This window comes from Amblyraja radiata, chromosome 11 (assembly GCF_010909765.2).
Source record: "Amblyraja radiata isolate CabotCenter1 chromosome 11, sAmbRad1.1.pri, whole genome shotgun sequence".
NCBI classification, from domain to species: domain Eukaryota; kingdom Metazoa; phylum Chordata; class Chondrichthyes; order Rajiformes; family Rajidae; genus Amblyraja; species Amblyraja radiata.
Genome location: NC_045966.1, coordinates 5,910,333 through 5,927,309, shown reverse-complemented (window position 1 = coordinate 5,927,309; position 16,977 = coordinate 5,910,333).

Genomic DNA, 16,977 nt, shown 5'->3' with positions numbered 1-16,977 from the left:
ACACTGACCAATGATCACCCCATACACAAACACTCTCCGACACACAAGGGCCAATTTACAATTTCTCACCGAAGCCAATTAACCTACAAACCAACATTTGCAGTTCCATCCAACACAAGTCGGTGACCTGAATCAGGTTAGATTTCTTCTTAGCTCCGTAATGAGGAGAGTTATTTCCCACTTACTCAGCCGACAACCACTTGTGGTGTTCAGCATGGTTAAGCTTGCAGTGAACTAACTTAATTATCGATCGTAATATACTGTTTGTGTTGGGCTAAGGAAATAGGATCTCTGAGCCAGGGTAAAATATTTCCAAACGTCAAAGGTTTAAAACGCCAATTAATTCTCTCAAGCAGCATGTAGGAGATATTTCCAGCCCAGGCATAATTCATTCATTCATTATTTTAATATTTTATTTATTTACTTTTTTCTTCCCCTATCTACTTATTTTTTTATTTTGATTGCTGTTTTTCTTATTTTGTTTTATTTATGGTGACGGTGTTGCACTGCTTTGTATATATCTCTGAAAAATCAATAAAAATGTAAGTGAAAAAAAAAGTGTTATTTCGAACTTCAACGGTAGGGGTATCAAAAATGGCATCGTTGGTTTAAGGGGAGAGGAAAGTGCCTTGAAGGGGATTTGCAGGAAAGGTTGACACAAAAAGCTGGAGTAGCTCAGCATCGTTTTTTTCGTTTAGTTTAGTTTAGAGATACAGCGCGGAAACAGACCATTCGGCCTGCCAGCTCCGTGCCGACCAGCGATCCCCGCACACTAACACTATACCCCACACACTCGGGACTAGGGGGGGTCACAGTTTAAGAATAAAGGGATAAGCCATTTAGGACTGAGATGAGGAAAAACCTTTTCGCCCAGAGAGTTGCGAATCTGTGGAATTCTCTGCCACAGAAGGCAGTGGAGGACAATTCACTGGATGGATTTAAGAGAGAGTTAAAGCCCTGTCCCACTGTACGAGTTCATTCCAAGAGTTCTCCCGAGTTTGCCCTGATTCGAACTCGGAGATTTACGGTAATGGCCGCTCGTCGGTACTCGGGGCTCTCGTGGACATTTGTCAACATGTTGAAAAATCTTCACGAGTTTTCCCGTGCTTACCTGCCGTTAGCGAGTCTTCCCAAGTACCTGCCGTTAGCGCTAAGAGACGTCCCCGACCTCCGACGTACCCGATACGTTCATTCTCTGTGCTTACCACGAGTTTGATTTTTTTTAAACTCGGGAGAGCTCTTGGAATGAACTAGTACCGTGGGACAGGGCTATTAGATATATCTCTTAGAGCTAATAGAATCAAGGGATATGAGGAGAAAGCAGGAACGAGGTACTGATTTTGGATGATCAGCCATGATCATATTGAATGGCGGTGCTGGCTCGAAGGGCTGAATGGCCTCCTCCTGCACCTATTTTCTATGGTTCTACGTTTCTAGGAGAGGATCAGCATTTCATGGCAGATTTCCTTAATTGAAACCTTACGAAGTAAAGAGTTAGAAGTCTCGGGGATATGTACGAAATGGGAAACCTACTATCATTCCAACAACTACAATTAAAATTTAAATTGAAAAACAACCAATATTTTAAATATCTTCAGATTTGCGATTTCGTGAAAAAATATATACAAGGATATCAAAAAGTAACTCCTGACTTATTGGAAGAAGCAATGAATATTGAAGCTGACTCACAAAAATTAATATCATATTTATATAATAGTATTCTAAATATAGACCTACCATCGACAGAGGTACTTAGAGAAGAGTGGGAACGGGAACTAATGATAAAAATGACGAAGGTTAAATGGGAAAAATACCTGATATATATTCACAAATGTTCAATTAATGCAAGACATAATCTAATTCAATTTAAAATTGTACATAGATTATATTATTCAAAAATAAGATTGAACAAATTTTATCCAAATATATCCGCCACTTGTGATAAATGTCTAGCCCAAAAGGCAACTATAACACACTCCTTAGTTTCCTGCATAAAACTTTATAGATTTTGGAATTATATTTTTGAAATATTTACAAAATTGTTCAAGACAAGAATGGAACCTAATACTGAAATGATTATATTTGGCGTAATGGAAGATGGGAATAAATTGAACACATCTCAAAATCTATTCCTTAACTATGGTTTAATAATAGCAAAAAAATTAATTCTTAAATTTTGGAAGGGTACATCAATACCAACGCTTAAAATGTGGATTGCAAGTATGTTGGACACCGCTCATCTTGAGGAAATGCAATTCCTCCTAATGGATAAATCAGACCAATTCATAACGAGTTGGTCTCCATTCGTCGTTTTTTTGGAATCATGGTGCAATACAATTGTAAAAAATAACTGTTTCAGGATTGGACGAGGGTTGGTCAAGATTATAAATAATGATCTCCTTTTCTTTTTTATTTTATTTTATTTTCTCTATTCTCTCTCTCAACTTTCTTCATTTACTCGTTTTCTTTTTTCACACACTATATATTTCACATCTTTCTATCCTTTACTATCTAACTTCTTTTTCTTATTCTAATCTTTTTTCAGTGTAACAAAAAAAAAAAAGAAGTTGTACATAAAATGTATTATGAAAATACATATTAGGCACTTTGGTGCCATATGACTGTACTTACTTCTAATAAAATAAAATATTAAAAAAAAAAAAGAAAGAAGTCTATATATATATAGATCGATGGGTAAGTGTGCTGGAAAAGAATACATTTGCAGAATGTACGATACAATGGGAGACAAAAGGAGAGAATTGATTAGAGAAAAGACACAAAGTGCTGGAGTAACTCAGCGCCTCTGGGAAAACTATGGAAAAATCAGTTTACCTGGAAAACATGGATAGGTGATCCTTAATTCAAAAGGAAAATAGAATTTAGCTGAGGCCAATGCTCCAATATGCCACCTTTATCCGCTGAATGCTTCTGGGGCAATAATTCAATCCCAGACAACATTAATTTCACATCAAAAGGTGGGAGTAACTCAGCGGGTCAGATAACATCTCAGGAGAAAAGGAATGGGTGACGTTTCGGGTCGAGACCCTTCTTCACGCTAGAATTTAGAAGATTGAGGGGGGATCTTATAGAAACTTACAAAATTCTTAAGGGGTTGGACAGGCTAGATGCAGGAAGATTATTCCCGATGTTGGGCAAGTCCAGAACAAGGGGTCACAGTTTAAGGATAAGGGGGAAATCTTTTAGGACCGACATGAGAAAATCATTTTTTACACAGAGAGTGGTGAATCTGTGGAATTCTCTGCCACAGAAGGTAGTTGAGGCCACAGTTCATTGGCTATATTTAAGAGGGAGTTAGATGTGGCCCTTGTGGCTAAAGGGTTCAGGGGGTATGGAGAGGAGGCAGGGATGGGATACTGAGTTGGATGATCAGCCATGATCATATTGAATGGCGGTGCAGGCTCGAAGGGCCGAATGGCCTACTCCTGCACCTATTTTCTATGTTTCTATGTTTCTATGTTTCAGACTGAGAGTCAGGGGAAAGGGAAACGAGAGATATAGACGGTGATGTAGATAGATGTGGAACAAATGAATGAAAGATGGGCAAAAAAAGTAACGATGATAAAGGAAACAGGCCATCGTTAGCTGTGTGCTGGGTGAAAACGAGTTGCAGACAATGAGACTCAACAAGATGACTTTGAAACTGGCATGATGACTTGGGTGGGGGAGGGACAGAGAGAGCGGAGATGCAAGGATTACTTGAAGTTGGAGAAATCATTGTTAAGAAAATTTAAACACAAAAAATGTTTTATAAAATTTGACAAACAGTATCACTAGATATCATTTTAAGGCAAATTAAACACAGAAATGTTTTATAGAAGGTAGACACAAAATGCTGGTGTAACTCAGTGGGTGAGGCAGCATCTCTGAGCACAAAATGCTGGAGTAACTCAGTGGGTGAGGCAGCATCTCAGAGACACAAAATGCTGGAGTAACTCAGTGGGTGAGGCAGCATCTCAGAGACACAAAATGCTGGAGTAACTCAGTGGGTGAGGCAGCATCTCTGAGCACAAAATGCTGGAGTAACTCAACGGGTGAGGCAGCATCTCAGAGACACAAAATGTTGGAGAAAACTTGGCAACCAATAACTCTCTGCACCTATTTAGGATGATTTGGACACAAAATGGCTCATAAAATTTAACAAACAATAAGTCTATATATAATTTTAAGACAATTTATCACAGAAATGTTTTGTAACATTTAGAAACATAGAAACATAGAAAATAGGTGCAGGAGTAGGCAATTTGGCCCTTCGAGCCAGCACCACCATTCATTGTCTGCAACTTGTTTTAGATGAGGTAGATGTGGCCCTTGTGGCTAAAGGGATCAGGAGGTATGGAGAAAAGGCAGGTACAGGATACTGAGTTGGATGATCAGCCATGATCATATTGAATGGCAGTGCAGGCTCGAAGGGCTGAATGGCCTACTCCTGCACCTATTTTCTATGTTTCTATGTTAGCTAATATGATCATCCACAATCAGTACCCCGTTCCTGTTTTCTCAGTACCCTGTTCTTGCTTTGACAAACAATAACTCTCTACATTAGCTAAAATTGAACAGGTTTAATATGAAAAATAATAATCATTGAAATGAAAATGATAATTAGAAGCTAGACTGTTGGTGTGTGTCAAAAAGGCACAGGTTTGACAAGCAAGGAGTGTGTGTGACTGACTAAAGTCTGCCAATAGGTTCTCAGTGCTGGTTGACAGTGTAACTGAGTGTGTGCCACTGGTATTGACTGGGGCTTCAGACTACAGGGAACTAGGCACTAATTAACATGTTCTTTTGACAGTGTAATATCATCCTGGAGTCACAATGACAGGTTCATATGCGTGTGGGTCAGCAGCCAGGATCGCAAGCCAGAAATAGATCTGGGCAAGGAGAACTGAGGGATATCAAATCCTTTCACACACACACACACACACACACACGCACGCACGCACGCACACACGCACACACGCACACACGCACACACACACACACACACACACACACACACACACACACACACACACACACACACACACACACACACACACACACACAATCATGTCGGTACACAAGTAGGACCGGCACGATGGCGCAGCGGTAGAGTTGCTGCCTCACAGGGTCAGAGACCCCGCGTTCGATCCCGACTACGGAGGGTGCTGTCAGTACGGAGTTTGTACGTTCCCCCCGTGACCTGCGTGGCTTTTCTCCGAGGTCTCCTTCTGCAGTTGTACAGAGCCCTAGTGAGACCACACCTGGAGTATTGTGTGCAGTTTTGGTCCCCTAATTTGAGGAAGGACATTCTTGCTATTGAGGGAGTGCAGCGTAGGTTTACAAGGTTAATTCCCGGGATGGCGGGACTGTCATATGCTGAGAGAATGGAGCGGCTGGGCTTGTACACTCTGGAGTTTAGAAGGATGAGAGGGTATCTCATTGAAACATATAAGATTGTTAAGGGTTTGGACACGCTAGAGGCAGGAAACATATTCCCGATGTTGGGGGAGTCCAGAACCAGGGGCCACAGTTTAAGAATAAGGAGTAAGCCACTTAGAATGAAGATGAGGAAACACTTTTTCTCACAGAGAGTAGCGAGTCTGTGGAATTCTCTGCCTCAGAGGGCGGTGGAGGCAGGTTCTCTGGATGCTTTCAAGAGAGAGCTAGATGGGGCTCTTAAAAATATGGGGTACTGATTGGGGATGATCAGCCATGATCACAGTGAATGGTGGTGCTGGCTCGAAGGGCCGAATGGCCTACTCCTGCATCTATTGTCTATTGTCTATCTTCGGTTTCCTCCCACACTCCAAAGACGCACAGGTTTGTAGGTTAATTGGCTGGGTATAAAATGCAAAATTGTCCCTCGTGTGTGTCGGGTAGTGTTAGTGTGCGGGGATCGCTGGTCGGCGCGGACTCGGTGGGCCGAAGGGCCTGTTACCGCACAGTATCTCTAAACTAAACTGAGGTAAGTCAATTGCTGTGTGTGTGCATCAGAGCAGTGAGCTGACATTGGCACTTAAAGTACAGGCTGACTGGCAGGTCGTACTACCTGATCGAGAGAAAGCACTTCGCAGTCGGGGGCAGGGAGAGAGCTGAGGATACTGAGCAGCAGATAAAATTATCTGGAAATTAGTTGTCCCTGAATCACACAGCTCAGAGATGAAGTTACAAAAGGTGAAATGTCTCAACCTCAGTAAAATTAGAACTGCATGAAAAATTAAATTCAGCTTATTATAATCAAAAGTTCAAAGAATGTATTAAAGCAGCAAATGCCTGTGACACTCAGATGTTTTGAAGAGCTGGGTCTTGCTGCCATCTTCTGCTTTCGTTGGCAATTGCAAGACTAGAGAAGAGTTTCGTGTCTGAAGGAACTGCAGACGCTGGTTTAGAAAATAGGTGCTGGAGGAGGCCATTCGGCCCATTCGAGCCAGCAGGTTTACACTGAAGATAGACACAAAATACCTGAGTAACTCAGCGGGACAGGCAGCATCTCCGGAGAGAAGGGATGGGTGACGTTTCGGGTCGAGACCCTTCTTCAGACTGAGAGCCAGGAGAGAGGGAATCTAGAGTCATGGAAGGGTAAGGATCAAAGCAGATGTTGATAAGGAAATGTAGAATGGTCCAAGGATCATCGCCTATTCATGTGCCCCACAGATGCTGCCCGACCCACTGAGTTTCTCCAGCACTTTAGTTTGGTTTAGTGTAGAGATACAGTGTGGAAGCAGGCCCTTCATCCCATTGAGTCCACTCTGACAATCGGTCAGCCATTCCATCCCACACGCCAGGGACAATTTTCAGAAGACGATTCATCTAAAAACCTGCACGTCTTTGGGATGTGGGAGGAAGTACGTACCTGGGGAAAACCCACGCAGGTCACGGGGAGAACGTGCAAACTCCGTACAGACAGCACCTGTAGCTCCTGTAGTCAGGATCGAACCTGGGTTTCCGGCGCTGTAAGGCAGCAACTCTACCGCTGCGCCTCAGTGCCGCCAGTACATCGTGTCTTTTTTTTGTTGTAAACCAGCACCTGCAGTTCCTTATATCTCTGATAAATGGCTCCTGTCTAGAAATAGAGACACTATAGACTGCAGATGCTGGAATCTTGCGAAAAACACAAATTGCTGGAGGAACTCAGGGGGTCAGTCGGCATCTATGGAGTGAATAGGCAGAAGGCCTATCGCGTTGGGACTCATCTTCACACTCCGGACAGTTTCTTCCCAGCTGTTATCAGGCAACTAGAGACCGGTCCTGAACTACTATCTACCTCGTTGGTAACCCTCGAACTATCTTTACTGGGGTAACTCAGCGGGTGAGGCAGCATCTATGGAGCGAAGGAATAGGTAACGTTTCGGGTCGAGACCCTTCTTCAGACTGATGTCGGGGTGGGGGGGTGGGTGCGGGAAGAAGAAAGGAAGAAGCTGAGACAGTGGGCTGTGGGAGAGCTGGGAAGGGGAGGGGAAGGAGGGAGAAAGCAGGGACTACCTGAAATTGGAGAAGTCAATGTTCATACCGCTGGGGTGCAAACTGCCCAAGCGAAATATGAGGAGCTGATCCTCCAATTTATCAACCTTCAATTTTTCCAGCATCTGCAGTTTTTTCTTAAGCACTCGGACTATCTTTGATCGGACTTTGCTGGCTTTACCTTGCACTAAACGTTATTCTGTTATCATATATCTATACACTGAGAATGGCTCGATTATAATCATGTATTGTCCTTCCACTGACTGGTTAGCACGCAACAAAAGCTTTTCACTGTACCTCGGTACACGTGACAATAAACTAAACTGAACTAAACTCAACTGAGGAAAATTCCTGACCCACAATATCATAGAAACATAGAAACATAGAAAAAAGGTGCAGGAGGAGGCCATTCGGCCCTTCGAGCCAGCACCGCCATTCAATGTGATCATGGCTGATCGTCCCCCTATCAAGAACCCGTGCCTGCCTTCTCCCCATATTCCTTGACTCCACTAGCCCCTATAGCTATATCTAACTCTCTCTTAAATCCAAATGTCGCATCATCTGTCCATTCCCTCCGCAGATGCCGCCTGACCCGCTGAGTTCCTCCGCCACTTTGTGTTTTTCAGTGAACCAGCATGCACTCTTTGGGCCAAATGGCCTCTTGTATTGCTCAGACCATCTTGTGCTTCCGTGAATTACTCGAGCTAGTTAGCAATTCTTGAATCAATGTTCTTGTTGCATTCCGAGATGCGCCGTTAGTACCATGCAGTGTCGCATGCATGCATGCAAGGTGGGATCATGAAGTGAGAGAGGGATGCGGGGAGAATACAAGTTCACAAGTTAAAGGAGTAGAATTAGGCCATTCGGCCCATCGAGTCGACTCCGCCATTCAATCATAGCTGAATGTATAGAAACAATTGCAATGAATACAAAGCATTAATTGAAAAACATGCATAGAGCATAGAAGATCGAGCATAAAACTGTACTGCGCAGGAGGAGGCCTTCTGGCCCATGATGGTTAAGGTGAAGGGGGAAAGATTTTATAGGAATCTGAGGGATAACTTTTCTGCGCAAAGGGTGGTGGGTGTATGGAACGAGCTGCCGGAGGAGGTAGCTGAGGCAGGGACTATCGCAACGTTTAAGAAGCAATTGCATGGGTAGACACAAAGAGCTGGTGTAACTCAGCGGGACAGGCAGCATCTCTGGAGAGCAGCAATGGGTGATGTTTCGGGGTCGAGGCCCTTCTTCAAACTGGTTAGTGATAAGGGAAACAAGAGATACAGACGATGATGTGAAGAGATAAAGAACAATGAATGAATGATATGTAAAAAAGTAACGATGTTGAAGGAAACAGGCCCATTGTCAGCTGTTGGAAGGGTGAAAATGAGAAGCTGGTGTCCGGAGGATTATTCCGTTCCCTCCCCACCCAAACATCCCCCTTCCCAGGTACCTTCCCCTGCAACCGCAGAAGATGAATTTTCCCATCTTCACCCCTTTCCGCCTTCCGCAGAGACCATTCCCTCCGCAACTCCCTGGTTAACTCATCCCTTTCCACCCAAAGCACCCTCTCCCCAGGTACCTCCCCCTGCAACCGCAGAAGAAGCAACTCCTGTCGCTGTACCCCCTCCCTCGACTCTGTCCAGGGACCCCGACAGCCCTTTCAGGTTAGGCAGAGGTTCACTTGCACCTCCTCCACACTCATTTACTGTATCCGTTGTCCAAGGTGTGGACTCTTGTACATCGGCGAGACCAAACGCAGACTGGGCGATCGTTTCGTGGAACACCTTCGCTCAGCCCGCCTGGACCAACCTGATCTCCCGGTTGCTGGACACTTTAATTCTCCTTCCCATTCCTACACAGACCTTTCTGTCCTGGGTCTCCTCCATTGTCAGAGTGAGGCTAAACGCAAATTGAAGGAACAACATCTCATATTTCGCTTGGGCAGCTTACAGCCCAGTGGTATGAATATTGATTTCTCTCACTTCAGGTAACCCTGGCATTCCCTCTCTCTCCATCCCTCCCCCACCCAAGTCGCACCAGCTTCCCATTTTCACCCCAACAAACAGCTGACAATGGCCTGTTTCCTCTATCATCGTTACTTTTTTGCATATCTTTCAATCATTGTTCTTTATCTCTCTACATCACCGTCTATATCATTTCCTTTATCCCTAACCCGTCTGAAGAAGGGTCTCGACGTGAAGCGTCACCCATTCCTTCTCTCCAGAGATGCCGCCTGTCCCGTTGAGTTACTCCAGCTTTTTGTGTCTACCTTCGGTTTAAACCAACATCTGCAGTTCCTTCTTACACAGGTACATGGATAGGACAGGGTTGGAGGGACATGGGCCAAATGCAGGCAGGTGGGACTAGTGTAGCTGGGACATGTTGGTCAGTGTGGGCATGTTGGGCTGAAGGGCCTGTTTCCACGCTGTATCACTCTATGACTATACCTGTTCCAAACTTGATGCCAAGATAAACTAATCACCTCTGCCTGTTCATAATCCAGATTCCTCCATTCCCTGCATATCCATGTACCTATCTAAAAGCTTCGTAAATGCCACTATCGTGTCTGAACTCAACACACACACAAAAAACCACTGCTATTTTCATTTCCAAAGGGTATCAAGGGCCGAGCGTAAAATTCACCATTTTATCCTGAAAGCATTGCAAACAAAAATCACAAAAACCTGCTTGACGGAGCTTTAAAATTCAAATTTTGCTTCATGCGTTCTCTGATCTAAAGGAGGCACGTTGTACATCAAGCCGTGACTCTTCTCCTCAGAACCCTTCCTTCTAAAGACTTTCCCGCAAGAGTTTTCAAAGCGGGAGAAGATAATGGACATTTTGCGAATAACGAGCCTTCTTCAATATGTTGCCGCCTGTCATCAAGGAGCAGATAAAAACCCTGCAACAAGATGTAGTTTGAAACAATTGCGCATGCAGAAGGTACAGACAATAATAGCTGGAAAATGAGAGGCGTCATCTTTGCACAGTGTGTAGGTTGACTTGTCACAGTTAATGGACGGGAGAGAGGTTTTTTTTAATTCTGTAAATCGGTTTGCATTTTTGTTCCAAGAATTTAGCATTTATTTAATTTTACAGATCGCAGGTAGTTATATAATTCAGAGCAATCTGATTTTGCTTCCTGTCTGAAGTTAACCTGCTGTTGAATGCTGTAAAACATTTTGAATAAGCTATTGAATATTGCTTTCGTTGGGGCTTTCTGAAGCTGAATATTGGAGCGATTGAAAGATAGCGTTTGAAAACAGGCCCTTCAGCCCACCGAGTCCATGCCGACCATAGGTCACCCCTTTACACTAGTTCTATGATAGCCCATTTCCCCACAGCCATCAGGCTATTAAACACAACATCAAACAAGCTCTAAACAATAACAGTCTATTATTACTATTTATCTGTTTATTTATTATGTATATATATATATATGGTCTATGATATATAGAAACATAGAAAATAGGTGCAGGAGTAGGCCATTCGGCCCTTCGAGCCTGTACCGCCGTTCAATATGATCATGGCTGATCATCCAACTCAGTATCCTGTACCTGCCTTCTCTCCATACCCCCTGATCCCTTTAGCCACAAGGGCCACATCTAACTCCCTCTTAAATATAGCCAATGAACTGGCCTCAACTACCTTCTGTGGCAGAGAATTCCAGAGATTCACCACTCTCTGTGTGAAAAATGTTTTCCTCAACTCGGTCCTAAAAGATTTCCCCCTTATCCTTAAACTGTGACCCCTTGTTCTGGACTTCCCCAACATCGGGAACAATCTTCCTGCATCTAGCCTGTCCAACCCCTTAAGGTATATGGTCTATGGTATATAGACACACTGAACTTTTATCTCCTGTTCTGTATTATGTTTACATATTCTGTTGTGCTGAAGCAAAGCAAGAATGTCATTGTCCTAGCTGGGACACATGACATTAAAACTCTCTTGAATCTTGACTTTACAGTGGGCCAATTAACCTACAAACCCGCACGTCTTTAGTATGTGGGAGGAAACCGGAGCACCCGGATGAAACCTATCTGGTTACAGGGAGAGCGTGCAAACGTCTCACAGACAGTACCCAAAGAGTCAGGATCGAACCCGGGTCACTGATACAGTGAGGCAGTGGCAATACTACCAGCTGCGCCACTGTGCCGCCCATATTGCAATGTAAGAATGGCAGTCTGATAGATTTAATGAAGGCTCGACCTTTCCTGCTCTGCAGAATCGCAGGCTGTAACCATTTGGTATTAAGCAGGCAATGGGCAGAGGTTCACCTGCACCTCATCCAACTCATCTACTATATCCGCTGTTCCATGTATGGACTCCTGTATATCAGTGAGACCAAGCACAGACTGGGCGATCGTTTCGCTGAACACCTCCGCTTATTCCACCTTGGCCTACGGAAGCCAAACACCTTAACTCCCCTTCCCATTCCCACACTGACCTTTCTGTCCTGGGCCTCCTCCCCTGTCAGAGTGAGGCCCAGCGCAAATTGGGGGAACAGCGCCTCTTATTCCGCTTGGACAGCCAGCACCCCAGTGGTATGAGCATTGCTTTCTCTAATTTCAGGTAACCCTGCATCCCATTCGGGCCATCATTGTTCTACTAGCTCAACTGTTCGCATGTATGCGGAGGTGCATATGATGAAAGAATGGGTCGGCCAGGCTTGTATTCGCTGGAATTTAGAAGGATGAGAGGGCATCTTACAGAAACATATAAAATCCTTAAAGGATTGGACAGGCTAGATGCAGGATAAATATTCCCGCTGTTTGGTGAGTCCAGAACCAGGGGTCACAGTTTAAGAATAAGGGGTCGGCCATTTAGGACTGAGATGAGGATAAACATCATCACCCAGAGAGTTGTGAATCTGTGGAATTTTCTGCCGCAGAAGGCAGGGGAGGCCAATTTACTGGAATATTTCAAGAGAGAGTTAGATAGGGCACTTAGGGCTAAAGGAATCGAGGGATATGGGGAGAGCAGGAACGGGCTACTGATTTTAGATGATCAGCCATGATCATATTGAATTGCAGTGCTGGCGTGAAAGGGTGAATGGCCTACTCCTGCACCTATATTTCTATGTTTCTATCCTTTCATTATCTCCTCTTTCCCAGCCAACAATGGGCCATTGTGGGCTCCACCATTCCTTGGTCATCTGCTGCCGGCCCTGCTTTGTTCTGGCCTTTTCCTACCTCCAGTTCGCTCCCCTCTACTTTCAGTCTGAAGAAGGGTCTCGACCAGAAACGTCACCTATCCTCATCCTCCAGAGATGCTGCCTGACCCGCTGAGTTACTCCAGCACTTTGCATCCATCAAAGTATACATAACGCAGATATTGGACACTATGCCTCATGACATATGCATCCTGGCTTGGATAGAGTGGATGTGGAGAGAATGTTTACACTAGTGGGAGAGTCTAGGACCAGAGGTCGTAGCTTCAGAATTAAAGGACATTCTTTTAGGAAGGAGATGAGGAGGAATTTCTTTAGTAAGAGGGTGGTGAATCTGTGGAATTCATTGCCACAGAAGGCTGTGGAGGCCAAGTCAATTGATATTAGTAAGGCAGATAGAAATATAGAAACATAGAAAATAGGTGCAGGAGTAGGCCATTCGGCCCTTCGAGCCTGCACCGCCATTCAATATGATCATGGCTAATCATTCAACTCAGTATCCCATACCTGCCTTCTCTCCATACCCACTGATCCCCTTAGCCACAAGGGCCACATCTAACTCCCTCTTAAATATAGCCAATAAACTGGCCTCAATTACCTTCTAACATCGGGAATTCCAGAGATTCACCACTCTCTGTGTGAAAAATGTTTTTCTCATCTCGGTTCTAAAAGACTTCCCCCTTATACTTAAACTGTGACCCCTTGTTCTGGACTTCCCCAACATCGGGAACAATCTTCCTGCATCTATCCTGTCCAACCCCTTAAGATAGATAGATTCTTGATTAGTACGGGTGTCAGGGGTTAAGGGGAGAAGGCAGGAGAATGGGGTTTAGGGGAGAGATAGATCAGCCATGATTGAATGGCAGAGTAGACTTGATGGGCCGAAGGGCCTAATTCTGCTCCTATCACTTATGAGCGTATGAACATATGGGCAGAGGATTCCTGCTGTCAGGTTGTGGAGCTATATTAGAGCAGTGTTGAACAACAAGCTGTCTTCAACATCAGAGCTGTGTTATTCTCCACTAGGGACCTCTTGTTGCTGATGTTGCTGTAAATAATCCAGTGCCATCACTCACATCTTTTACCACACCAGGCACTGCAGACGCTTGCATCTTGGCACCTTGAGCCTCTGGCCTCGCATTTCACTCTCTTCGCTCCTTGAACGTCCAGGAGTGGAAAAGACTGCAAGAAAGTTGTGACCTCTGCCCAGTCCATCGCCGGCTCTGACCTCCCCACCATTGAAGGGATCTATCGTAGTTGCTGCCTCAAAAACCCATCAGAGACCCACACCACCCTGACCACACACTCATTTCAGCACCGCCATCGGGAAGAAGGTACAGGAGCCTGAAAACTGTAACGTCCAAGTTCAGGAACAGCTTCTACCCTACAGCCATCAGGCTATAAAACACGACAACTGATAAGCTCTGAACTGCAACAGACTATTATTATTATTGCATTATATTTGTTTATTTATTGAGTATGTGTGCATGTGTATATACACACACAGAACTTTTTCGGAACAAGCGGAACAAGCTTAGATGGAGCATCTTAGTCGGCAAGGACGAGTTGGGCCGAAGGGCCTGTTTCCATGCTATGTGACTATGGTTCTAACAATAGAATAAATGCATTTATTTATGAAGCCGGTATATTACCATATTAATTTGTTCCAGCAGCAACGGTCATTTGAGGGTCATGTGAATATCAGAGTCCTCTGGAATCTCATGAGACAAGAGTCATTGTCACATGTATTGAAACCACACCTGGAGTATTGCGTACAGTTTTGGTCTCCTAATCTGAGGAAAGACATTCTTGCCATAGAGGGAGTACAGAGAAGGTTCACCAGACTGATTCCTGGGATGTCAGGACTTTCATATGAAGAAAGACTGGATAGACTCAGCTTGTACTCGCTAGAATTTAGAAGATTGAGGGGGGATCTTATAGAAACGTACAAAATTCTTAAGGGGTTGGACAGGCTAGATGCAGGAAGATTGTTTCCGATGTTGGGGAAGTCCAGAACAAGGGGTCACTGTTTAAGGATAAGGGGGAAATCTTTTAGGACCGAGATGAGGAAAACTTTTTTCACACAGAGAGTGGTGAATCTCTGGAATTCTCTGCCACAGAAGGTAGTTGAGGCCAGTTCATTGGCTATATTTAAGAGGGAGTTAGATGTGGCCCTTGTGGATCAGGGGGTATGGAGAGAAGGCAGGTACAGGATACTGAGTTGGATGATCAGCCATGATCATATTGAATGGCGGTGCAGGCTCGAAGGGCCGAATGGCCTACTCCTGCACCTATTTTCTATGTTTCTATGTTTCTATGAAACGGAATTAAACGGGCAGTCACGGTGGCGCAGCGGTAGAGTTGCTGCCTTACAGCGAATGCAGCACCGGAGACACGGGTTCGATCCCCGCCACGGGTGCTGTCTGTACGGAGTTTGTACGTTCTCCCCGTGACCTGCGTGGGTTTTCTCTGAGATCTTCGGTTTCCTCCATCACTCCTAAGACGTACAGGTTTGTAGGTTAATTGGCTTGGTGTAAATGTTAAAAATAAAATTGTCCCTAGTGTGTGTAGGACAGTGTTAAGGGCCTGTCCCACGAGCATGCGACTGCATGCGGCGAGCGCGACCAAACCGGAAGTGGGGGCCGCGCGGAGGTCGAGTGAGTGACGTGAAGTTCGAGCGAAGTCCGCGGGTAGTGCGCGCGTGACGTACGGCGTCAAGACGCTGCGTACGGCGTCAAGGCGGTGCGTACGGCATCGAGGCGGCTGCGGGTCGGCAGGCCGTTGCCGCGCGGAATTTTTGAACTGTGTCAGTTTTTCGGAGCCCCGCGCGATGTCGGGACCAGCTCCGCACAAAACCATACGGCTCCGGCGATCGAAGTGGGGCCGGCTCCGCGAAGCCGTACGGCTCAAGCGACCACGTTAGGTCGCGCTTGCCGCATGCAGTCGCATGCTCGTAGGACAGGTCCTTTAATGTGCGGGGATCGCTGGTCGGAGCGGACCCGGTGGGCCAAAGGGCACGTTTCCACGCTGTATCTCTAAACTAAACCAAAGAAATTGTTACTTGCAGTAGCACAACTGAATTGTAAACAAACTACTCAATGAACAACATACTAAACAAACATGAAAAAGGAAGCTCAATAAATAAAGAAAATCAATACCAAAGTCCTTTTGGCGACACAGGCAGCTCGTAACCTGGAGTTTAGTTGGAGAAATCTGGTCACTATTTATTTTGTTCTTAAACAAGGAAAAGAACTGGTTAAAACAAATACACCAAGGGGCGGTCACAGTGGCGCAGCGGTAGAGTTGCTGCCTTACAGCGCTTGCAGCGCCAGAGACCCCAGTTCGATCCTGACCATGGGTGCCGTCTGCACGGAGTTTGTACGTTCTCCCTGTGACCGCATGGGTTTTCTCCGAGATCTTCGGTTTCCTCCCACACTCCAAAGGCGTGCAGGTTTGAGGGATATTTGGCTTGGTACAACTGTAACTTGTCCCTGGTGCGCGTCGGATAGTGTTAATGTGCAGGGACAGCTGGTTGGTGCCGACTCGGTGGGCCGAAGGGCCTGTTTCCACGTTCTATCTCTGAACTAAACTGTTGGAAGAACTCAACAGTTCAGGCAGCATCTCTGGAGGACATTGACAGGCAACATTTTGGGTCGGTACACTTCTTCAGACTCTTTGGAGATCTTTGGTAACCCAAGAACGAAGGATCCCAACCCAAAACATTGTCTGCCCATTCTTTCCACGGGTGCTGTCTAACCCAATGAGTGCCTCCAGCATTTTGTGTTTTGGTCATGATTCCAGCAGCTGCAGTTCCTTGTTTAGCTCAGTGTATTGTCACGTGTACCGAGGTACAGTGAAAAGCTTTGGTTGCGTGCTAACCAGTCAGCGGAAAGACAATACATGATTACAATCGATCCATTTATAGTGTACAGATGCATGATAAGGGAATAACGTTTAGTTTAGTGCAAGGTAAAGCCAGCAAAGTCTGATCAAGGATAGTCTGAGGGTCACCAATGAGGTAGATAGTAGTTCAGCACTGCTCTCTGGTTGTTGGTAGGATGATTCAGTTGCCTGATAACAGCTGGGAAGAAACTGTCCCTGAAACAGATAATAGATAATAGATAATAGACAATAGGCCTTCTAGCCAGCACCGCCATTCAATGTGATCATGGCTGATCATCCTCAATCAGTACCCCGTTCTTGCCTTCTCCCCATATCCCCTGACTCTGCTATCTTTAAGACTGGGAAGAAACTATTTCCTTTGGTCATTTTTATTGAAGTAGAAGAATATTTTACTTTCAGGAACCATTGTAGGAATCTACATAGTAATTTTTTGAAATACTATC